The sequence below is a fragment of the Ornithodoros turicata genome, chromosome 10 (assembly GCF_037126465.1).
Source record: "Ornithodoros turicata isolate Travis chromosome 10, ASM3712646v1, whole genome shotgun sequence".
In the NCBI taxonomy this organism is placed as follows: Eukaryota; Metazoa; Arthropoda; class Arachnida; order Ixodida; family Argasidae; genus Ornithodoros; species Ornithodoros turicata.
In genome coordinates, this window is record NC_088210.1 from 23,069,265 (window position 1) to 23,092,269 (window position 23,005).

The following is a 23,005-nucleotide window of genomic DNA, read 5'->3' on the forward strand; positions in this document are numbered from 1 at the left end:
CTCCTTAATCCAATTCTCGCCGGAATGTGCGGTGTCAAATTTGTCAGCCTTTTAAGTGAGAACTACAGGAACTCTAGAGAAAGGACAAATGACAATGTGTTATATATATATATATATATCTCCCTGTCGAAAAGAAATCAGTTTGACGTGAAGTTCCGAATTCTGACATGCGGCGCATTTTCACCCAAAGGAACTTAGACGCACAACACTCCTTGATTCTGTCCGCAATACATACTATGTAACCTTTCGAGGTAATACAACCACAGAGAGGACGGCACGAGAATATTATTGCGTACTCGACACTTTCGCACACCTGAAAGAATGACTTCGATATAGCTATCGACGCATATAGAACACCTATAGCGACCTATGACTAGTTATCTGGTGAAAGGACTTGGAGGGAAAGCTTGGGATCGAGTGGCTGAACACTCTTCTATTCTACAGAAGCCGGCGGCTTCTGTATTGAGGCTATCTCGCGTAGCTCATAGGGGAAGTCCACGCCCGAAATCAAATCTCTATGATATGTAGCGCTTATGTGTTGCATGTAGGGCATTATGTAGCAATACATGCATTTCTGCACCGTTTCCGGTTTGTTGCCAAAACGACATCCGGTTTCGAGAGCAAACATGCTCCGCGCCAACCACTATGCCGATTGATACAGTTATCGCTTCTGATTTTAGGAGAGAGAGGGCCATATACGCCTTTTTATGGCAATTCAAATTGCCACAAAGAGGCGTACGCCTCCCATTTTCAACAAATCAGGAAAGTGAAAGATATCATTCTGCGTGGTGGCTGGTTCCGAGCGTCCTTAGTCGCGGGAGGACCGGAAGTGTTCGTGGCACCGGAAGTTGTAACGGGGGCTTGTTTATGTTTACCCGAGAATGCCATGTATATACGTGTCAGCGTTACCACATGCCGCAGTGGCGGAGCCAGAGGTTGGGTTTCGATGGTTAAAACCCCTCCTCCAAAATCTTACCTTCGGTAGTGCATTTGGGAGAGGCAAACAAGGAAAAATCCCCCCACCCCCATGTAAAATTCCTATAGAACTTTTCCGAAATATTTTTTTCTGGCTACGCCACTGACATGCTGAACAAAAGACAATCACTGTGCCGCAAATATGGTCGCAAGGCAATATCGCAACGCTGATTGGCTTCACTGGGGCTAGGGCTGCGAAAGACATCCAAACATCCGGCAGGAAAACTACTGGAATTGATAACGAAAGGAAAGTTCGGTAGCAAGCGAGCTGGTGGTGACGATCCATGACTTGAAAACCCGAGACGAGGTAGGGACGATAACAGACAAACACAAACACGGCGAGACCGTGTTTGTGTTTGTCTGTTATCGTCCCTACCTCGTCTCGGGTTTTCAAGTCATGTACCGGAAGTGCCTTCCTGTTGACGCCGTTCAACACTTCCGGCTTCATCTCGACCAATGGCAGGCTAGTTGGACCATTTTCGAGAAAGGCAGGCAACCCTTGTGAATTCCGGCCCCTCAGTTATCTTCTTTTCTGTTGCTTCTTCGGTCGTAATTCATTTTCCTTCAAGGCTGTTATCAGGGCGAGACAGGCAATAGATTAGGAGCTCCGAAGCCGTGTTTACGTTCTCGCAATTGAATAACACTTGTGAAGGATTCCCAATATTTCTTCGCAGTGACGTCGCCAGACGACCCAAGTTATATAATCATCGCAATGTCAAAGCGCCACCGAAAGTGAAAACGGATCACCATAAAGTGCAGTCATCTGCAGGATACACGGATTAATAATAATAAGTCGAGGCTTTACGTCGCAAGACAGCTATGATCATGAGAGACGCCACAGTGGACAGTCTGTGGATTAATTTTACCCACTGGGGGGTTCTTCATATGGAGCCAGTGCTAGAGATTTTCAGAAAGGTTCAAAGAATGAAGCGACTTTAAAGATGAAAAATGGGAAGGCTGACTACTTGTATGCTAAGCATCCAGTCCGCACGATTACCATAGGGGCGCTATTATTCTGCACTCTTGCCAATGCAACCCCCCCCCCCCCCACTACCCCCTACCTCCCTACGGAATTGGTATACCCCCTGAGATAGAAATTATACGCCGAATTCCTGCACATACGCACCCTGCGAAATTGTAATATGGGATCTGCGCAGGATTTTCATTCCACCTCGTGTAGTGGTGGTGGTGGTGTGTGTGTGTGTGGGAGGGGGGGGGGGGGTGACACCTGCATGTGCTGGTTTTTCGCTCTTTTCTTTTGTCCTTTTGCGAGGTATTTTCGGGGGCTTTGCGAGGTATTTGGAAAGGGGTACGTGTTAGTGCGTCTGTAGGGTGCTGGCAAAATCCCCGATTCCAACACCCCCGTCAAGTGAAAATCCTTTGCAAATCCCTGAATGTTTCACCGTTACAGGCGCGGTATCCGACCCTTGGCAACAATGTGCGCCGCGTCATTTCCAGAAAGAGAACTTCCATTAGTTTTCATTAGCAACACTCTGTACAAGCCGACAGTTTAATGTATCCACGTATAGGGATAATTATAAGTGAACGTTTCGTAATCTCGGTTGCGCCACGCGAATCAATCGGGAAACCGCGCTCGGAATTTACAAAGAGCCTTTCAATAATTCGGCGGTTCCACTGTAACTTATTGAAGCGCGCTTTGGCTGTAGAGATCGTATGAAATGCTAACCACCGCGAGCTGACGGGTAATCCCGCTATACATTTTTGAGAGCTAGGCGAAAGAAAGACTAGTTTTCGGACGGCCATTTCGGAAACGAGGCTTCGTCTGACAACCGGGTCAAACTCTGTGCGTTGATACGACAGGAAAGAGACTGGTGCTAACAAGAACGTGAGCGCCGTGCAGAGTTGACGCCATTCCCGGAATTACTCATTAGACGCAGTGAACAAAAGCTGTAGCCATTGTGGCACCAGTTACAAAACACGCAGTCGTCAAGATGAAATATTCTACGATGGTCATCTTTTATCGTATACTGTCGTATACTATTTGATCGTGAGGTCGTGATCGTACGCCACACGAGCAGTCCTTGTCAGCAGAGCTTTACTTGATAATTTTTTAACCTCTCGATTTTTGTGGCGCACAGCCTCTTCTTCGTGACGTCAGTACATGACGTCAGTTCACGTCACGCCGTTGCGGCGTGTGTTTGTTCCGCTCCCCGGAGCTACTTTTTGCTCCCGTGTTCGATTATGATAACGATGACGAGCAGAGCCGGAGGCCTGAGGTCAATATCCGCCTAGGGCAGGACAAGCGTGAAGTTTTTCTTTTCTTTTTTTATCATCGAGGGCCCAAAAACTTATCTTCAGAGCTCTAAAAATTCCTTGGGGGTTGCTTTATTGCCCAACTTAGCTCCTGGGATCTGGCGTCTGGCGCCCCCTCTGGGAAAGGTGCGTCCGGGGCGGCTGCCCCTCTCGCCCCTTTCTCCCTCGGAACGACGCTGATGTCGAAGATAAGAAGGGAACAAATGAGAGCGTAGGTCGGGAAGGTGTCTGACTGGCTGCTCCAGCACCGATATACTAGATTAGCTAACGAGATTTAAATGATATAATATCTGGTGATAGTGAATGAAGATCTAAGAGGAAATATAGAAGCAAACTTCCTTCTCTTCCTTTTACTGTTTGTTTTATTGTACCAGCTCGTCTCGGTAGTCACCGTGTGAACAACCGAAAGCTTTTCCCTTTTATTTTATTTATTATGATTATTTATTGTTTATTTGTGTTTTTGTGTGCCACTAAGGGCTAAATCATACGTATTCTCGTGTCTCACGATGTATTCTCTCAAAGTATTATATATATTTGTGTGTGTGTGCGTGTGTGTGTGTGTGACGCGACGCGAAAGTAGTTACACTCTTAAAAATGAACTTCACCGCATAGCACGCTCCTAGCCAACCATCACCTCGAATGATATCGTTGTCTGCCCTGATTTGTTGAAAACGGGAGGCGTACGCCTTTTCTGTGACACTTATGCTGTTCATAATTGTCACAAAAAGGCGTACGCCTCCCGTTTTCAGCAAATCAGGGCAGATAACGATATCATTCGAGATAATGGTTGGCTAGGAGCGTGCTATGCGGTGAAGTTCATTTTTAAGAGTGTACTCTCTAGTTTCGAGAAGTAAGATGTCATAGGGCTTTCTCAATCTGCCAGGGTCTGCAAAGTTGCTCTTCGAAGATAGTTTTCTGTCTCCTCCTCACCACAGCTGCTCGCGCCACAGGCAGCCCTGCAACGTAGGTCGGAGAGCGGAGACCGGGAAGGTGCGCGCGCTGTTGCGAGTTCCCGGTGACGTCACTTGTTCTTGAGAAAATACATGAACTTTTGCAGATTTCTTCTTCTTTTTTTTTTTTTTGGTTTTGCAAGCGCGTAATATTCGCGCATTTGTATTTTGCGTACCAAGCCTTTGAGTAAGACGATTTACAAAACGAAATAAAATAATTGTAGTTTTTGTATTTCCTAGCGGCACTTTAACGTGCGTTCATTTTCGGTTTCAATGGACGAAGGTACCATTATCCACATCAATGCAACATAAATCCTGTGCAGAGAAGGGCCACTCTTTCGCCTTCGAGAAAAACCGAAAGGCGTGAGTCGGATTAGGCACTTCAATGGCATTCTGGAACATAGATCTTAAATGCCTAAAACGTATTGTCGCAAAGAATGAGTAATAGACGACAGGTCCATTGTGGGGAGAAGCAGGAACATTCCCGGAAGAAATGCCTCTCCGCGAGGTACGGCATACCGTGAGAGTGTACTGGAGAACGTTCCAAATGCCTTTCTCCGAAAAAGATTTGTGACGCGCAGCGGGAGACCGATCTCACAAGACAAAGCTCGCCAGATTACACTAATGATTTGTCTCGCCGGCCATCAAGCCGATCGAAGCCTGAAACCGATCTCTGCACAGGAGCAGAAATCGAGCGCTCGCCAGGGCGATTTCTGCTGCCGCCTTAAACAAGAAAGAAAAAAGAAAACAAAAACTTACTACGTGAGGTGGGTTCTTTATAAAGCGGCAGCGATCGTGCCCTATACGAAATAACGATTTATCGCGAAACAAGAATTCCGGGTGAAGTAATTCGTTTAAGCCGAAGAAACTCAATCCGTGCAAAAAACATTTCTCTGTGGAAGAGGTGCGGAGCAGAAAGCGACAATGAATTGAGTTCTTGAAGAATCTTCAGACGGTATGTTTAGAGATCTTCGAGACGAGCCGTTGCCGTTGATTGAATATTAGTGACAGGAAGTGATATTGGAGCGTCCTGGAAGGGGAAACATGAAATGAATTTAGGGGGGACTCTCTCTCTCGCGGTAGGTCCGCGAGGCTTTCTGCGTATAGAATTCACTTTGCTGACGTTCTAATTAATTAAATAAGCGTTCCTACAACAATTAAAATAAATTAATTAGGCGCAATTGCACAGAATGATATACAGTTATCGTTCTTGATTTGTGGAAAGCAAGGGGCACACCCCTTTCTGTAGGGCACTTGAGGTAACAGCATAAATGTCACAATAAGCCGTGCGCCTTCCGTTTTCAACGAATCAGCGGAGAGCATGATGTCATCCGTGATGATTGTTTGCAAGGAGCGTGTTGTGCGGTGAAGTTATGTATTAAGAGTGTACCGTAACGCCAAAATCTATGCCGTATAACGCCAAAAATTTCGTAAGTGTAAACCACATATGCGATTGGAAACACGTAAATTCCACGTAAGAAATGCGGAGAGGTCGGTCATAAATATGAGATGCGCTGCTCTTCATCAATTGGTTACTACATACTGGCTAAAAGGAGCTTTCTTTTTCCAATCCAATCCAATCCAGGAGCAAAACTGTTCAGGACGAGAGGTCAGTCCTGCGTCCGTAAAAAGATATTCAAGGAGTGTCAACCTTAATCAGCACCTTTTATGCACTTCAGCGAACAAAAGTTTCCGGAAATTATAATGAAAGTGGATATTCCAAACATTTTCTCAAACAAGCATTCGTCCCTTCCTACACTTTTAAAAATGAACTTCACCGCACAGCACGCTCCTAGCCAACCATCATCACGAGTGATATCGTTATCTGCCCTGATTTGTTGAAAACGGGAGGCGTACACCTTTTTTGTGACACCTATGCTGCTCATAATTGTCACAGAAAAGGCGTACGCCTCCCGTTTTCAATAAATCGGGGCAGATAAGGATATCATTTGAGATGATGGTTGGCTAGGAGCGTGCTATGCGGTGAAGTTCATTTTTTAAGAGTGTATATGCGTCAGATAGTGGAAGAAGGTTCATTTCTTGAAGCAGGGTATCATCTGTGCCAAGAATCAAGCCATTATATGCACACTCTTAAAAATGAACTTCACTGCCTGGAACGGCCCATCATCCCATATGACAACGTTCTTTCCATTGATTTGACGAAAACAGGGGCCGTACGCCCTTTTTGTGGCAATTATGAACTGCATAATACACACAATGCATAGCGTACGCTCCCCGACGAACTCACGCACCCTCTAGGCATCTCAACCCCTCATCCTCCATCCGTCTTTTCTTCTTTTTTTGGCTATAGTCGTGTCGACGCACACTTCTGTGTGGCCAACAACGGCGAGCCGATCCTGCCATTACCCCCCCCCCCCCCCTCTGTTTTTACATATAATGCAGGGTACCATACGTATAGGTACGCTATAATGTTTTATACGCTATATGTATATCTTAAGTACGCGTACACTCTGAAAACAGAACTTCACCGCATATAGCACGTAGTGCGCCAATCATTGTCGCGAACGATGGGGTTATCGCTTTTGATTCGAGGAGACGGGGGAGGCGTACGCCTTTTTGTGGCAATTACCATATATCCAAATTGCCACAAAAAGGCGTACGCCCCCCTCTCTCCTCGAATCAAAAGCGATAACCCTATCATTCGTGGCAATGGTTGGCGCACAGCGTGCTATGCGGTGAAGCTGTGTTTTTAGAGTGTATGGTTTATAGTTGCCGGTATGTACCAGAAGCCCCATAGTTTTTCTTTTTTTTTTTACTTCTGCGCTTTCTCACATTGGAGTACAGATGACAAATACACTCTTAAAAATGAACTTCACCGCATAGCACGCTCCCTGCCAACCATCATCTCGAATGATATCGTTCTCGCCCCTAATTTTTTGAAAACGGGTGGTGTACGCCTTTTTTGTACCACTTCTGCAGTACATAATTGGTACAACAAAAAAAAGGCGTACGCCTCCCGTTTTCAACAAATCAGGAGATAGTAGGATATCATTCGGAATGATGGTTGGCTGTGTGCGTGCTATGTGATGACGTTCCGTTCCTGGGGTAATCTGCGTCCTGGGCGGACTTCCCTTAGAAGTCGGCCCAGGACGCACATTCCTCCAGGGCGTCAGTCGTGTCGTTGCAACACCTCTGTGAGGCCGACAGCGGCGTGCCCTTTCACCAGCACCACCTCCTCCGTTTTAAGAGTGCAGACATAGAAATATGAGGTTGAAATAACAACGCTTTCCCCTGACAACGAAGCCACAGTTTATGACGCCACTGGGGAAGCAAAATTCATGAGCTCGAACCCGAAGCCAACACCTACGAGCCCGTGCCTGAAAACGTTCTCATGAATATTTTCTGATAAGGACATAAAGAAACCAACCTCATGCGGCAAAGTAGACAGAAACGGAGACGACAAGGGAAGTAAGTTGATAAGTAAAACAAGTAAGTATTATATAAGGCCGCATCCTTGATCCCAAGGAAAAGACAATTCCCTACTACTATACGCGACTCACGGCGCGCAAATTCAATAACACATCGTCGCAGACCTCACCACGTATTATAAACCAATAACCTCTTATAAAGCCTTATAAACCCGTAGCTGGGGCTTGCGCTGTAAAGAAGCTCATCTGTCGCCAAATCCCCGGACATCGTAAAAAAAAAAAACAGAAATGTTGCCATGCCGTGTTCCTTCGCAATAACCCGAGCAGGAAACCACTTCTTTTCTGAGCAGTTTTCGGCGGGAACACGCACTGCATGTATATACACACGAAGTGATCAGGCTCGGAGAAGGGAACCCCCCCGTATATCAATCTTTATATACAGGCTTCCCTGGTTGTAAAGGAGGCACGCGAGTTCGTCGTGTGTATCCTTTATATATATACACGTCATTTTTCTCTTACCCCTTGAGAGAAAAGAGCGCAGCTGCCTGCCTCGTATGTGTTTACATGAAACTATATCCGAAGGTTTACGACCGCAGGCAGTACATTTGCTGGAGGATATACACTGTTGGATGAAGCTGCCGATACAAGACTAGTCTACCGGAGATTAAAGATATATATAAAGCGGGTTTAATGGACTACAGGGTCGAAACAGGTGCGAATAATGGCACAGTTAGGGGGTACTCCACGACGAGAAAAAGGTCTCCTATTTATCCAGTGCTTCCTTCCTTAAAATGAGGTGAGCTGGCTGAGTCGTTGAAACAACGCCAGGAAGTTAACGAGGGTTCGTTCACTGATAAATATCAATTTAGCCGCTGTGCGAACGCGTTACGGAAGGAAGCTTATATCCGCTGAAACACTTCACAATATAACAGGCTCTAACTTTTCATTGATATTCATTCCGGAATGGGTGAAGCTTATGTGCGCGAGAGCTTCTCAAGAATATGTCCAGCTGGCGACGCGGGAAACGTTATAACAATCTTCGAACGTACATGTGAAGTTGGAGCAATTATAATCGTGTTATTAAAATTAATTATACTTTGACACTCTGTGATGCTCTCTGTTCTTTTGTGCATTGAGATTTTCACACGTGAACTCTCCTGCAGTGTTGCCTTAGGTGCCAAGTTTCGTGGTGATGTTTCCATCTATTCCGTTTCAAAGTGCATAGATTTGTGTAGTTTCCTTTTCTTCTTTTCTGAATAACGAGTCCTGGAGTAGCTAGTCCCGAGTGGCTCGGGACTAGCTAGGCTTTCTTTCTTTCTTTTTTTTTTTCTTTTTTACAAACCGATCAAAATTGATTAGTCACCGCATACCGCATCTTGCATTGTAAACGACATCTACGCCTTGAGTAGTAACTTTTTTCAATAAAGCGTTTTTCTTTTTTTTTTTACGAAGAAAAAGTATCGGTAGCTCTGTCGGTGGTACCATGCTGGCTTGCTGAGCTCAAGGTCATGGGTTCGATTCCAGAGAAGGTTGGGGGAGGTAAACTTCCAGCATCGTGCGCCTCGTCCACCACAATGTTACACGAGAAAGATGCCGCCCGCCAACAGTGTGGTTCATCTGTGTGAATGTGGGAACTGTCTGGCAACAATGTAAGAGGTGTGTTGCGTGCGAGTGCGTGCTCCCGTGTTTCCTGTAGCGTGGTTTCCCAAGCAGCACAACACCAGGGCCCAATATTGGCCCAACATTGGCAATATCGGCTCAATATTGGTCCAATCTTCGGCCAATATTGGGCCGGTATTGCCAATTATTGGGCCCTGGTGTTGTGCTGCTTGGGTTGGTGCGTTGAAGAGAGGGTAGCCAGCACAGTGCAATTGGTAGCATCTCTGAGCAGCAATCAGTGAGTGTGGGTTCGAATTCCATTGCTGGTGCCTTTTCTTTAACAAGCATCGCTTAGGCAATTGTTTGTCATCGGAATACAAGTCACTTTCTGGGGTTCCGCAGGGCTCGAATCTCGGCCCTTTATTCTTCTTAATATTTGTGAATGATTTGTCCTTGGTCGTTCAACACTCGCAGGTGCTACAGTATGCTGACGATGTTAAACTGTATCGGGTTATTTCCACAGTGGACGACTGTGAGCTACTCCAACGGGATGTTGATTCAGTAAATAACTGGTGTGAAAATAATTTTTTGTTACTTAACCCTGCAAAGACGAAGGTGTTGACGATAAGCAAAAAGAGAAAGCCCACGCATTTTTCTTATGTTGTCGAAAACATTGATATCGAGCGTGTGCCCTCTGTTCGTGACCTTGGCGTCATAGTGGACAGCGCCCTTTCCTTCGGTCCACATGTGAACACCATTGTGAACAATGCTGTCAGGTCTCTGGGTGTTATAACGCGATTTACTCGTGGCTTCACTGACCCTCGGTGCTTGTTAGTGCTGTATATAAGCCATGTCAGGAGCAGACTCGAACATTGCAGTATTGTTTGGAACCGTTTGACTAAAACGCAGTCAGACCAAATTGAACGTGTACAACGTAAGCTGGTCACTACTGTTTATGACAGATATATTGGTAGGAGGTTATACTATGACTATGAGCGCATTCTTGATTATATAGGACTTCCGTTATTGTCGTGTCGAAGACGATGTATTGATTTGCGATTTTTGGAAAAACTAATTAATGGTGAAATCGACTGTCCCATGTTGTTATCATCCGTTAATTTTCTGTGTACAACAAGGACAAGGGCACGAAATTTGTTCTACATTAGTCATTCAAACGTTGCTTCTCCTTTGTCTCGGTTATTGAAAGTGTATAATGACTATGGTTCTGATCGTGCGACATTTCGATAGTATATCTTTCTCTTAATTTAGTTATCTCGGAATCTTTAATTAGCCAGCATTATGCATCTGTAGTTCCCTGTTGTATATAAAGTATGTATTGTGTTTCGTGCACCACACTAAAGGCCACGGCTGTTTGTGGGCACTTTAAATAAAATCAATCAATCAATCAATCAATCAATCAATCAATCAATCAATCAATCGTTCAACTGAAGAATGCAACTGGACGTTGTGGGGCTCGTGTTGTGTTCGTCCCTCAATGTTTAATTGCCTCACCCACTACTACCTTACCATCTCTCTGGACAGCATAATGCTTGGAAACGATATAACAGCTTAGTAGAACAACACCTCTTGTTAGAAAATCCAGAATTTTGTTGCACTCACGCCCCCATCTTTTAATGCGTGAGCATTAGGAGTGTCACAATGGAAAAAGATGTGCGTAGGAGAGAGAGCGATGGTGAAACCTCACCGAGACAGCGGTATACGTGGACATGCAAAGGGTAGATGGTATGGTAGATGGGGACATGGAAGGGTATGAGGGTAGATGTAAATGAAGGCAAATTATTTGAAATTTAAGTAGCCGAAGGTATTTAGAGGTAATTAAAGGCAATTAAAACATTTAAAAATTTCGTAGACAAGTGAAATAAATATTCTGTTCAGAAACAAGAACAAGGTATTCAGAAACAAGGTAATTAGAGGTAATTAAATGCAATTAAAACGTTTGAACATTTCGTAGACAAGTGAAATAAATACGTATTCTATTCAGAAACAAGAAAGTTGAGTTTAAAGGTAATGAATGTAAGATATATGTAATTAAGACAAAGATTAAATGAAATTAAAGAATACCGAAGGTAACCGTAGGTTATACCGGAGGCAATTAAATTTAATTAAAGGTAATTAACGTCAATTAAAGGGGAATTGAGAATAATTAAGGCAAGTAAACGTAATTATAGGTAATTAAGGGAATTGATGATTGACTGATGTAACCTGCAGTTACCGAAAGTAACTAAAGGGTAATTGCGGAGTAATTGAAAGTAGTTGAGGCTAATTAAAGGTTAATTAAATCAACTTACATATAGTAATTGAAAGTGTCAAACAAGGAATTAAGCATTGACTGGAGGTGGACAACCCGAAGTCGAGTTGGACCGGAAATGCATACCGGAAGTCAAGTATAGACGGGATTGTGGACAACTGGAAGTCGGGTTTAAACTGGAAGGGGACAACCGAAAGTATGGACCGGAAAAGGCGGTTACTGCTAACGCATATCTCTCACATTTACAGCTGAATCATCACTGTTTTTTTTTTCTTCTTTTTTTTTTTTTTTAAGTCTTCATCATCTGTAACCAGCGTTAGTAGGGTACGCTAGATTCGCTATCCTGAAGCGTGCCCGCGAGTATTCTAGAGGATACGCGAGACGTTTGATAATGGACATTTTGGTCGCGCTTCTTGGAATGCGAATAAAAAGGCGGAAGATTGCATTTCACAAGTCGCTGGAAATGCAAGGAGTACTATTTCTTCGAGCGTATGACAGAAGAAGAAAGAGCATCAAGTTGGCTGTTCATCTGAAACTCCATGAACACACAATCGCTCGATGCATCCTTGAACGACAACTGTGCGCAGCAGCGGGAAAATATCACGCTCCTCTTTTTCTTTTTCGTAAATTGGTAGATTGATTGATTGGTTGATTGATTGATTTGAAATCGGTAAAGAATAGGCTACTTTTGAGCTGTTACTGTAAAGACTAAATAATGTCAGACTGCCTTATATAGAGACAGCCTTTTTGATATCACATATAGAAGTTTTCGCTAGGGGCATAGGCATCTTATCTGGTTCATTGGCGTTCGAATCGGGTCGCATCATTCGGAATGGAAATCGTAGTGGAAGATGGCAATACATGAGAAAGATGGACGTAAATTACATTGGAAACACTAATACATATACGAAAGCAGTAACGGGTGTATCAATAAAATAATTCGGACTTAACAACAAGGTACCGAAATGGAACACAAGCAAGATTCCATAGAGGCAACAAGGAGCATCTTTTGAAACATACACTCTTAAAAATGAACTTCACCAAATAGCACGCTCCTCGCCAACCACCATACCAAATGATATCATTCTGTGTCATGATTCGTTCAAAGCAGGGGGAGATGCCTATCTGGGACAAGCATAATGTGTCCCAGATAGGCGCCTCCTCCCGTTTTCAGCAAATAAGGGCAATGAATGATATCATTCGGAACGGTTGACCCGGAGCGTGCTATGTGGTGAAGTTCTGTTTTAACAGTGCACACTCTTAAAAATGAACTTATCACATAGCACGCTCCTAGCCAATCATCACCCCGAATGACAACGTTCTCGCCTTAGATTTGTTGAAAACGAGAGGAGGAGCCTATTTCGTGCCGTGCATAATGGTCACAAAATAGGCTCCTCCTCCCGTTTTCAGCAAATCAGGGGCGAGAACGCTGTCATTCGGGATGATGGTTGGCTACGAGCGTGCTATGTGGTAAAGTTCATTTCTAAGAGTGTAGCCGACCATCAACCCGAGTGACATCGTTCTTTCCTTTGATTTGCTGAAAACAGGGGGCGTACGACATTTTTGTGGCATTATGCAGTTCATAATTGACACAAAAACGGCATATGCCCCCCCCCCCCCCCCCCCCCCCCCCCCCCCCCCCCCCGTTTTCATCAAATCAAGGGCGAGAACATTGTCATTCTGGGAGGGAGGGTTCGCATGCGATGAAACTCTGCTTTTAGAGTGTGCACTTTTAAAAATGAGTTTCACCACATAGCACGCCTATTTTGTACCATAACCTGTTTTGTACCTATTGTTCATTTTGTACATTTTGTACCTATAGCGGAACTCTGCTTTTAGAGTGTAGGAATAGACTGCAGCCCAACAGGGTCATTTCAAAACCGTCTCCTCTTTTTTAACAACACAAAAAAAGTGTAGACATTAAAAATGTACACGCCACGGTAGAATAAAAGCGGTTTTGCATATCGATTAATAAAAGAAGCTTAGCAGAGAAATATATCCACTCCGTGTTAGTGTGCTCAAACCTGAATAAGGGATTTTACCTTGGAAGATGTAACCGGATCAGAGAAGGGCACTCCAGTGCTTAAAGAAGGTAAGCTGGGTGTGTTTGCTGGTATATGAGGAGCTTCCGTATGCGAAGATATATATAAGCCCCTGAAATGATCATTAAATATTTCAACGAGAATATCGCTGCCAGTAATAGCTGTCTCTATACTGTGCGCCTGTTTTCGTATAAGGAAGGAAATTAAAAGCACACCGTTATTTCTTTCCATCGCTCGCGTTATCATGAATTTATTCTTATAAAGAAGTTACCTTTCTCTCCAGTTTCATTTCGGCACAAAAGAAGAAAACGGAGAGACTCAGAGGCGTAGCCAGCCTCGGCGCTCTTCCTTCGAAGATAAAGTACTTAGTTGGGCGGATGTGATGGTTAGGCGCAGGAAGCAGAATATGAAGGTGCTAGCTCCTTACAGACGAGTTAGCTGCTCCAAATCACTTAAATATGAAAGTAAATAAATATGTTTGTTCGTTTATGCTTTTTTGTGTCTATCTATCTGTTTGTCTGTCTGTGTAGAATGTGTGCGTGTGTTTGTTTTCTTTTCCTTTTCTTTTCTTTTCTGTTTCTTTTTTTTTTTTTTTTTTTGTATAATGAAATCTAACGCTTGTAACGTGATTCGGGTGCATGAAGCAAATCGGCATGAGGCAGTTTCAACCGCTGCCCTCAGCCAAATATCGTGTGCCTCCAATCGAAATTAATTGAAAAATTACCGTAGCACGAAGAGAGAAGGAAAAATAAGTGAGTAGCTGGGATAACCCTTCCCGAGATAACAGCTGGAGCAACGCAGAGGGCACACACGTGCTTCCTTTTGCGTGACGGACCTCCTCGTGCTCCAAAGTATATGATAGATTTTGGGAGGAGCCAGGTGCAGTTGAAGGGTATCAATGGCTGCTCTTTCATTGCGCTTCGCTGCTTTGACACACGGCGGTGTGTACCTCATCAAGCAATGAAACATGAAGAGGTCGTTGATGTTTAAAGCGAGAAAATGTAGCTTTTTCGTTCTTGCTCCTCGAATTACTATTCGCACACTCTTCGAAATGAATTTCACCACATAGCACGCTCCTAGCCATCATCTGGAATGATATCGTGATCTGCCCGGGGGGGTAACGTTGAGTATAAGGGCGGTCTGCCTGCCTAGCTGGCGGCATGTTATCTGCCCTGTTTGTTAAAAAAGGGGGGCGTAAGCCTTTTTTGTGACATTTATGCTGCTCATAATTGTCACAAAAAGGGCGTACGCCTCCCGTTTTCAACAAATCGGGGCAGATAACGATATCATTCGACATGATGGTTGGCTAGGAGCATGCTATACGGTGAAGTTCATTTTTATGAGTGCAGGCTAGCGAGCCCTTCAGCGACGTTGCGAAAAATCGGCAGATACACCGAGAAATCACTGTCTTCTTTTTCTTTTTTTTTTTCTTTTCAGTTTTCAGAGAGGTCAGTCAATATTTGGCTTGCTACTCTCCAAAAAAAAAAAAAAGAACTTCACCCCGGACCCCACCCCCTCAAAAAAAAAAAAAAGAAAAAAATTCACACCAGACAAACAAACAAAAATCACAAACACAGGAAAATGAAGACGCGCGGAAGCACACGTGTCACAAGTCCCGCATGTTTGCGACAATGCGGAATTTTATCAGGTAGCTTGCCGCCTTGCTGCGTTTGTCGTCTGTTGACCATGCACCCAGAATCTTTGCAACGGTAAGTGGCCGGCAGTCCAGTGTGGACAGACACTTTTCTAGGATCATTTTCTCGTCCTCATATTTCGTGCAGTGCAGTAGTATAGATAGAGGTTCCCTTCGCTCGTGCGGCATTGTCTACACGTAGGGTCGTCGGTCATGTTTAGCTTATACCCGTAAGCTCTTGTGAAAGCAGTACCGAGTCGATGAATGACTGCTGCGTCAGTTTGGCTCATACATCTACAGCCTGTTTAACTTATATGGACCATCGCGGGGGACAAGCCTGGGGTGCCACAGTGTAGGTTGTCCAGGAGCTTCTTCATCTCCACATCTGCCGTTCGCTTTCTGCCCTTTTGGTGTCGTCGTTGGTCAGTTTCGCTGAATCACTGTTTCGCTGAAGGACATAGGGGTGTCCGGCAGTGTCGTCTGCTTCGAATCCTATGCGTGAAGTCACGGTTCCATGTCCGCACGGCGGCGCCACTATACAAGATCTCGGCGCGATGAAGTACGGTCCCGCTTAGGGCAATCGAAAGCAATGACAGATTATATTCAAACATGCTAGCACCTATACCGGGTGATTGGCGTAGTGATCTTTTTTTTATTTTTTAAATAAGCTCGAGGAATAAAAGAGGACGCAGGTATATCCCGCCGCAGCCATTAGTCCCTTTCGAGGTGTTACAAAGTCTGCGAAGTTTTGGGACTGTCTGCATTGCTGGGGAGTAAATTTGATGGTCAGGAGACTAAAATAAATAATAATTACAATCTTGGGGGCTACACTCTAAAAGAAGGAAAAAAATAAAGAGCATAGCACGCTCTACGCAAACTATACTGCCACAAATTACAGGGTTATCGCTTCTGATTCCAAAGGAGAGGGAGGCGTGACGCTTTTTGTGTCAATTCCCATCCAAACTGACACAAAAAAAGCGTACAGCTTCCTCTCTCTTCGAATCAGAAGCGATAGCCCTATAATTTGTGGCAGTGGTTGACGTATATAGAGTGCGCTATGCAGTAATTGCTCTCAATTTACTGTTTCTTTGTGTGTGTGTGTTTTTTCTCTCCTTTTTTTCAGAGTATCTTGCACATGCCTAGTTCAGACTACCTTTCATCCGAAAGCAGAAGGCTGAGAAAACAGATACACACGGAAATGATGTGGGACTGTCATCCGCCAACAGGACTGATCTCTATCCTCTTGCTTTCCGAATAATTTGTCAGATGATGATCATGAGATGATACCCTTGCGACATAGCATGCTGAACATGGGTCAATCTTTGTAAGGACGGTCAGAAAGCTGGAACACACATAACAGCGCGGCAATCACGAATAATAGTCACCGAAAACCTTCCACCTCGAATTCCCTATTTTTGCCGCCGTCTTCTACAGCCTCTTTTTCACCACATCAGCCAGTGCTATTTTCGAAGGCGAAAGAAATATGCGACATCATTACCATAACGTCTGGAAAGTGAAACGGAGCTTGACGGAGATATCTTTTCACCGTCAGTGGACTTGTACAGTCCGCGGCAATGATTCTCGGCACATTTTCTTGGATATAACCTCTGGACTGTTCTGGGATGGCTGCGCGCGGCCCGATTCAAAGACGTTCACAATTGCCCATCGTATCCTGTGGCTGTGAATGCTGTGGCTGTGGCTGTGACATGCAAATCCGAAGCGCCTATAGAACGTAGTAAATGTAATGGATGCATTTAGAAAGAGAACATTTTACCGAAGAAAATTGGGGACCAAGTCGTTAGGTAGATTGACTAGTATATCTTAGCAAAACTGTTTAGCATAGGACCTGCCAATTTGTGCACAGTTTTTTTTTTTTTTTTCTTCCGTAACATTTTTTTTTTCGTAACAGGTATATAGTATCGCCCCTGCCAATGAAATTCCCCATTCATCATCTCGCAATAAAATTGTTGTTGTTGTTCTTCCGTAACATGCAAGCAACAAAGCAACAGGCAAGCGCACATGCAAGTTCTAAAAACTGCATATGTTCGTGAATGTATCCTTCATTGTGTCATTAATTTATGTGTGTAGGTGGTGGTGGTGGTGGTGGTGGTGGTGGTAGGGCTCGCCGTTGTCGGCCTCACAGAGGTGGGCAACTTCACGACTGGCGCCCTGGGGGAATGTGCATCCTGAGCCGACTTCTAAGGGAACTGTGCCGACATTTGCCTGAAAGCGTCTGAGGAAAACCCAAGAATATGTGTGCAGCTGTGCCGACGCAGCATGCCTATGTGTGTTACTCTCTCGTCATGGAATAGAAAATAAGTAGAGATGCAAAAATATCGAAATTCATATAGATTAAAACAAATCCTTAAATTATCAATATTTGTGGACACTTTTCTGTTCACATATATATCGACATTTCTATCGATAATTGTTGTATCTAGCGACATTTTTTCTATATTTACAAACATATATATCTACCAGCTACCCAGAGCTGACGAGCCGCGAACACGGCGAAACACGTGTCCTCTGGTGCTGTCGCATCGTTCCATGAGTATCTGTTTCTCTGCGTGCAGCCATAGAAGTCATCTTAATCTGCAATTTTTAATTTAAAATACGTCTGTGACATTTACTTGTTTCTTTAATGGCTTTTTTCCCTTATTATATATATATATATATATATGTATATATATCTTGAAAAGTTGGAGTTGGATCGGACGGCTACGTAATTATAGTTGAAATAAATGGGAGACAGAAGACGAAAGTAGGGGAAGTAACAAAAAAGGGGTTTATTAAAACTTAAAAATCATAAAAGTTAGGGAGGATGTCTACGTTACGGCGGAAGCTCGGCCTTCTTCGGGACAAAAGAGCTAAATGTGGCCACGAGGCTGATAAGGGGCTTGAGAATGACGTGGTCGGTTGGGACCAAGAATGACGTGGTCGGTTGGGGGTTGGGACCACGTCATTCTCAAGCCCCTTATCAGCCTCGTGGCCACATTTAGCTCTTTTGTCCGGAAGAAGGCGGAGCTTCCGCCGTAACGTAGACATCCTCCCTAACTTTTATGATTTTTAAGTTTTAATAAACCCCTTTTTTGTTACTTCCCCTACTTTCGTCTTCTGTCTCCCATTTATTTCAACTATATATATATATATATATATATACAGGGTGTTTCAGTTAAATCCCCGGGCTAAATAATTCGCGAACGGGTGCACCAATCCACGAGCTTTCTTTTTTACAAGTATCTGTCCGATACCACGTACAAGCTGCATACCGTGTGAATGAGTGGGAGGCGCTCATTATTAAATTAAAAATGCAAATGAGTTTCGTAAAAAAGCGTAACTTCTAAAGCAGGGCGCTGTCGGCATTAAAATGGGTACTACCCCTTTTGGGACCTTCAGTGGACACCTTTTAGAGAAAAATCTGCCACCGAAGCGGGTCATTTGTTGCAGTAATTAATTGGTTTCGGTTTACGTATTTTTTTTTTGCGGCTGGTCGCGGCGAAGCGCAAAAGGGCGTATTTCATTGGTGTAATTCATTGGTGTAATTCATTGGTGTAAGGACGTAATTCATTGATGGATAAGGGAGTGAAAGAGCGTCCTTTAGCGCTTCGCAGCCACAAGCCGCGACAAAAATACGTAAACCGAAACTAATTAATTACTGCAACAAATGACCCGCTTCGGTGGCAGATTTTTCTCTAAAAGGTGTCCACTGAAGGTCCCAAAAGGGGTAGTACCCATTTTAATACTGACAGCGCCCTGCTTTAGAAGTTACGCTTTTTTACTTAACTCATTTACATTTTTATCTTAATAATGAGCGCCTCCCACTAATCCACACGGTGTGCAGCTTGTAGGTGGTATCGGACAGATACTTGTAAAAAAGAAAGCTCGTGGATTGGTGCACCCGTTCGCGAATTATTTAGCCCGGGGTTTTAACTGAAACACCCGGTATATACAAGGAGAAAAAAATAGCAGGAGTTCTTTGGCTGCACGTATAGCATATGTTTGTAAGTCAAACGTCGCCATGCCAGTACGCCTTCTTGGGCCTCATCAACAGTACGCAGGCAGGCAACGTTTGAGCGGATGGCGTCAGAAGGTCCGACCTTCTGACGCCATCTGTCGTCCACGTCTTATTATTTTACTTTTATATATGTATATATACGCGAGAAACAAATCCATAATATTAATACAAATTCCATTTAAATACAGCATTCGAACCACCTTATTAGCTACATTTATTAAGTTTGTTAGTTAAGTTACCTTAAGTTTCACTCTGCAAGAAACTCTGTGGCATTATAACTTTTTTTGTTCAACTTCGCGCAAACAAGCACCGTTTCGGAATAGCCACGTGTAATTACATGCTTCACAGCCGAGAGAGCGTAACTCAATACAAGAACGCCGCCGCGACGGTGGACGAGTCCGGTCCATCTACAAACTACTGGGGCGTAGGGAGAGTCCAGTGGGCTTCAATCGTTAATTACCGCTTTCTAATTAATTGCCACGGCGGACTGAAGTCCGAGGAAGAAGGGAGTAATGTAGCGTTAATTGAACAGCCGTCAAATTGGTTTCCGTGGTAGCAGACCTAAAAATTGCTTCTCCCTTCAGGAAGGTGAACACGTGGCGCCCATTTCTTTGCTTCGGTGCCGAACAGCGCTCCGGCGCACTAAAAACAGAAAAGAACTTCACCGCACAGCACGCTGTGCGCCAACCATCGAACGTCACCTATAGGCTCTTAGCCAACAATCATCCCGAATGACATTGTTCGCGCCCCTGATTTGTTGAAAACGGGAGGCCTGCGCCTTCTTTTTTTCTATTTTTTTTTTTTTGTACCACTCATATGCAGTACATAGTTGACATTACCCTCCCCTTCCTCCTTTTTAAGAGTGTAGGGTTACACTCTTAAAAATGAACTTCACCACATAGCACGCTCCTAGACAACCATCACCCCGAATGACAACGTTCTCGCTTTAGATTTGTTGAAAACGGGAGGAGGAGCCTATTTTGTGCCGTGCATAATAGGCACAAAATAGGCTCCTCCTCCCGTTTTCAGCAAGTCAGGGGCGAGAACGTTGTCATTCGGGATGATGGTTGGCTAGGAGCGTGCTATGTGGTGAAGTTCATTTCTAAGAGTGTACCGCTTCAGAATCGAAGACATAGGGAGAGGGGCGTACGCCTTTATGTGTCAATTAATCCAAATTGTCGTAAAAAGGCGCACGCTCCATCTCGCTTTCAATCAGAAGCGATAACCTTATATTCTTGAAAATGATAGTGGTGGTGGTCCTTTTGAAAGAGGCAGAGCCCGCCGTTGTCGGCCTCACAGAGGTGGGCAATGTTACGACTAACGCTCTGGGGGAGTGTGCGTACTGGGCCGACTTCTATAAGGGAACTGTGTCGACAGTTCACTTCACCACATAGCAGGCTCCTAGCCAACTATCATCCCGAGTGACACCGTTCTTTCCTCTGATTTGCTGAAAACGGGGGGCGTACGCCATTTTTGTGGCATTATACAGTTCATAATTGCCACAAAAAATTGCCTTTGTGTGTGCGTGCGCGCGCGCGCGCGCGTTCGTGCGTTCGTGCGACAATTAGCATCACTGCGTAAGTGACCCAAAAAGGAGTACGCCTGTGAGCCCATTATGCGGTACGATCCTGTTGTTAGAGTGCACAAAATGTACGAGAACATCCCGAAGTTTAATTATGTAACACAATTATATGAAAAATAAATAAATGTATGATACAAAACACGGTACATTGTACAGGTATACAACAACAATTAAATGATGCATGGTGGTGCCATGGGGTGTTTGCGAAATATGTGTACACCAGCAACTGTACTACCTGGGTACTGATTATGTCCATTCCATTCTGTCTGATTCCGTTTTTGTTTTGTTTTTCGTTTTTTTTAAATTATATTCTACTCTATTTTGTCGAGAGATACTATCCTGTAGCGTAGAACGTCAAATGACACGATGAGTAATACCGCTAATAAAATTACAACAACCCTCTTGTTGCACTTTCTTTGCTTTCGCGGCAGTGGCGCCCTCTAGTTCTTTTTTTTTCTTTTTTTCTTCCCTTTACGTCGACCTTGGCCGTAAGTGGAAACGGTTCGATGCCAGTTATGAACTTATATATCAGACTTCTTCCAATCCCGTGTCTAGATGAAACGGATATGTATTTCTTGTTTTAATTCCCCGACTGCTGCTACAAGATGAAAGAGAACTGACATCTTAGCCGTGTTCGACCCGAAAACATTCGTGTCATTTAAAAAAAAACGATATTTCGAGCGTACGTGGCACATTCCTTCCACTATAGAAGCATTCGAGTGTGAAAGTAAGATAGAATTGTCTTAAAATGAGTCCAACTGGAGGTTTTAGTGTCTTAAAATAACCCCAACTTCCTGAGCGACATCATTAAGATAGTTGAAAATAGCATAATCATATTAATAATCATATTCTTCTTTCAATTTTTTATTATCGTTGTATTGTTGCCTCACCTACTCACCCATGTAATGCCCTTTTAGGGCCTTTGGGTTATGAATAAATGAAATGAAATGAAATCAGCGGTATAGATCGCTGATGATGAACCGCATGAAACGACAGCGTTGGGATTCCTTTTATCGTACAGGGTTCGTCAAGATAAACTCTGGGTTTTGTAACGAAGATAAAACGAATAGACACAGTGTCGGGAAGCTAAAGTAAATGTTAGAGGAGGTAGTATGCCCCAAAATTTCATGTCGGTACTGCCACTTGGTCCGTTCCTCTGCGGATAAATCGTGAAAATTAAAAAAACCGTCGCTGGCTAACATTTCCAATCGGCTATACCTGTGTTTCAGAACCTTCCGTCAGATGGCGACACGGTCGAGCGCAGCGTTGCAGACGACTTCGCACATTAGTCTTTTGCATTCAGTTCCACTTGCTCACTTGGTTTCGATATCGTCTGCAACGCCACGTTCGACCGTTTCGCCATCTGACGGAAGGTGCTGAAACACAGGTATAGCCGATTAGAAATGTTAGGCAGCGGCGGTTTTTTAATTTTCACGATTTATGCGCAGAGGAAAGGACCAAGTGGCAGTACCGACGTAAAATTTTCGGTCATAATACGTCCTCTAACATCTACTTTAGCTTCCCGGTACTGTTTCTATTTGTTTTATCTCGGTTACTTTACTCGAACTTTATCTTGGCGAACCCTGTACTTATGCGGAAAAGCACACTTTTCGTTTGGACTTTGTTCGTCTAGGTTGCTCGGTCACTTCCTTTCAACGCGTGCGCGCACTAGAGCAAAATACCTCTCTCGCGTGCAAACAGCAGATAAAAGTCTAAAAAATATATATATAAAAGTCAGTGAGTCAACTTTCTCCATCTCCCCGCGGGGTGTTTCATCCTAACCGAGATGCTTACCGCAGTTCTGCAGACACTCCAATCTACGCAATGTTACCCCCTCTGCACTCTCATCGAAAGGAGAGGAAGCATAGATGCTATTCCGCTCTTCTTCTTTTTTGCATGTAGGGCAACAACGTAAACTTGAATTCCTCGTTCACAATGTCCTCTAGAAGGAAGAGCACCGATTACTGTAGGGGAGAAATACAGGGTAGAGTACCGCCTGTGGCAATGAAACGTACATACCACCCATTATCATCAAAATAACGTTGCTGTTACAAGGGGTATTACACTTCGGGGTCGTCGATGCCCAATTCGTACGCCTAAACGAAACTACTTTTTTTGTTGTTGTTGTTGCTGTTTTTTATGATAACTTTGAAAATAAAGGTGTCCTTGCGGGCATTTAAATTTTCAGATAGGACTCCGCTATTTTTCCTTTTCTTTATTCTGTTCTGCCAAAAGAAGGGTGAGGGTGTAGAGCCTAAATTTTGTACTATTCCTCTT

General features: G+C 44.0%; 1 protein-coding gene across 3 annotated transcripts in view; it reads right to left on the reverse strand.

Moving 5' to 3' along the window:
* The window catches only part of LOC135371080 (chondroadherin-like protein), a 157,765-nt gene that overhangs the window by 106,242 nt on the left and 28,518 nt on the right, over positions 1 to 23,005 (reverse strand). The window contains exon 1 of one of the 3 annotated variants that reach the window (XM_064605070.1): positions 13,499 to 13,548. The exons of the other annotated variants lie outside the window; for them this stretch is intronic. The gene's annotated coding sequence lies outside the window, so the exon portion shown is untranslated. Of the gene's footprint in view, positions 1 to 13,498; positions 13,549 to 23,005 lie in introns of those variants that run through there. 3 annotated transcript variants of the gene reach the window in all.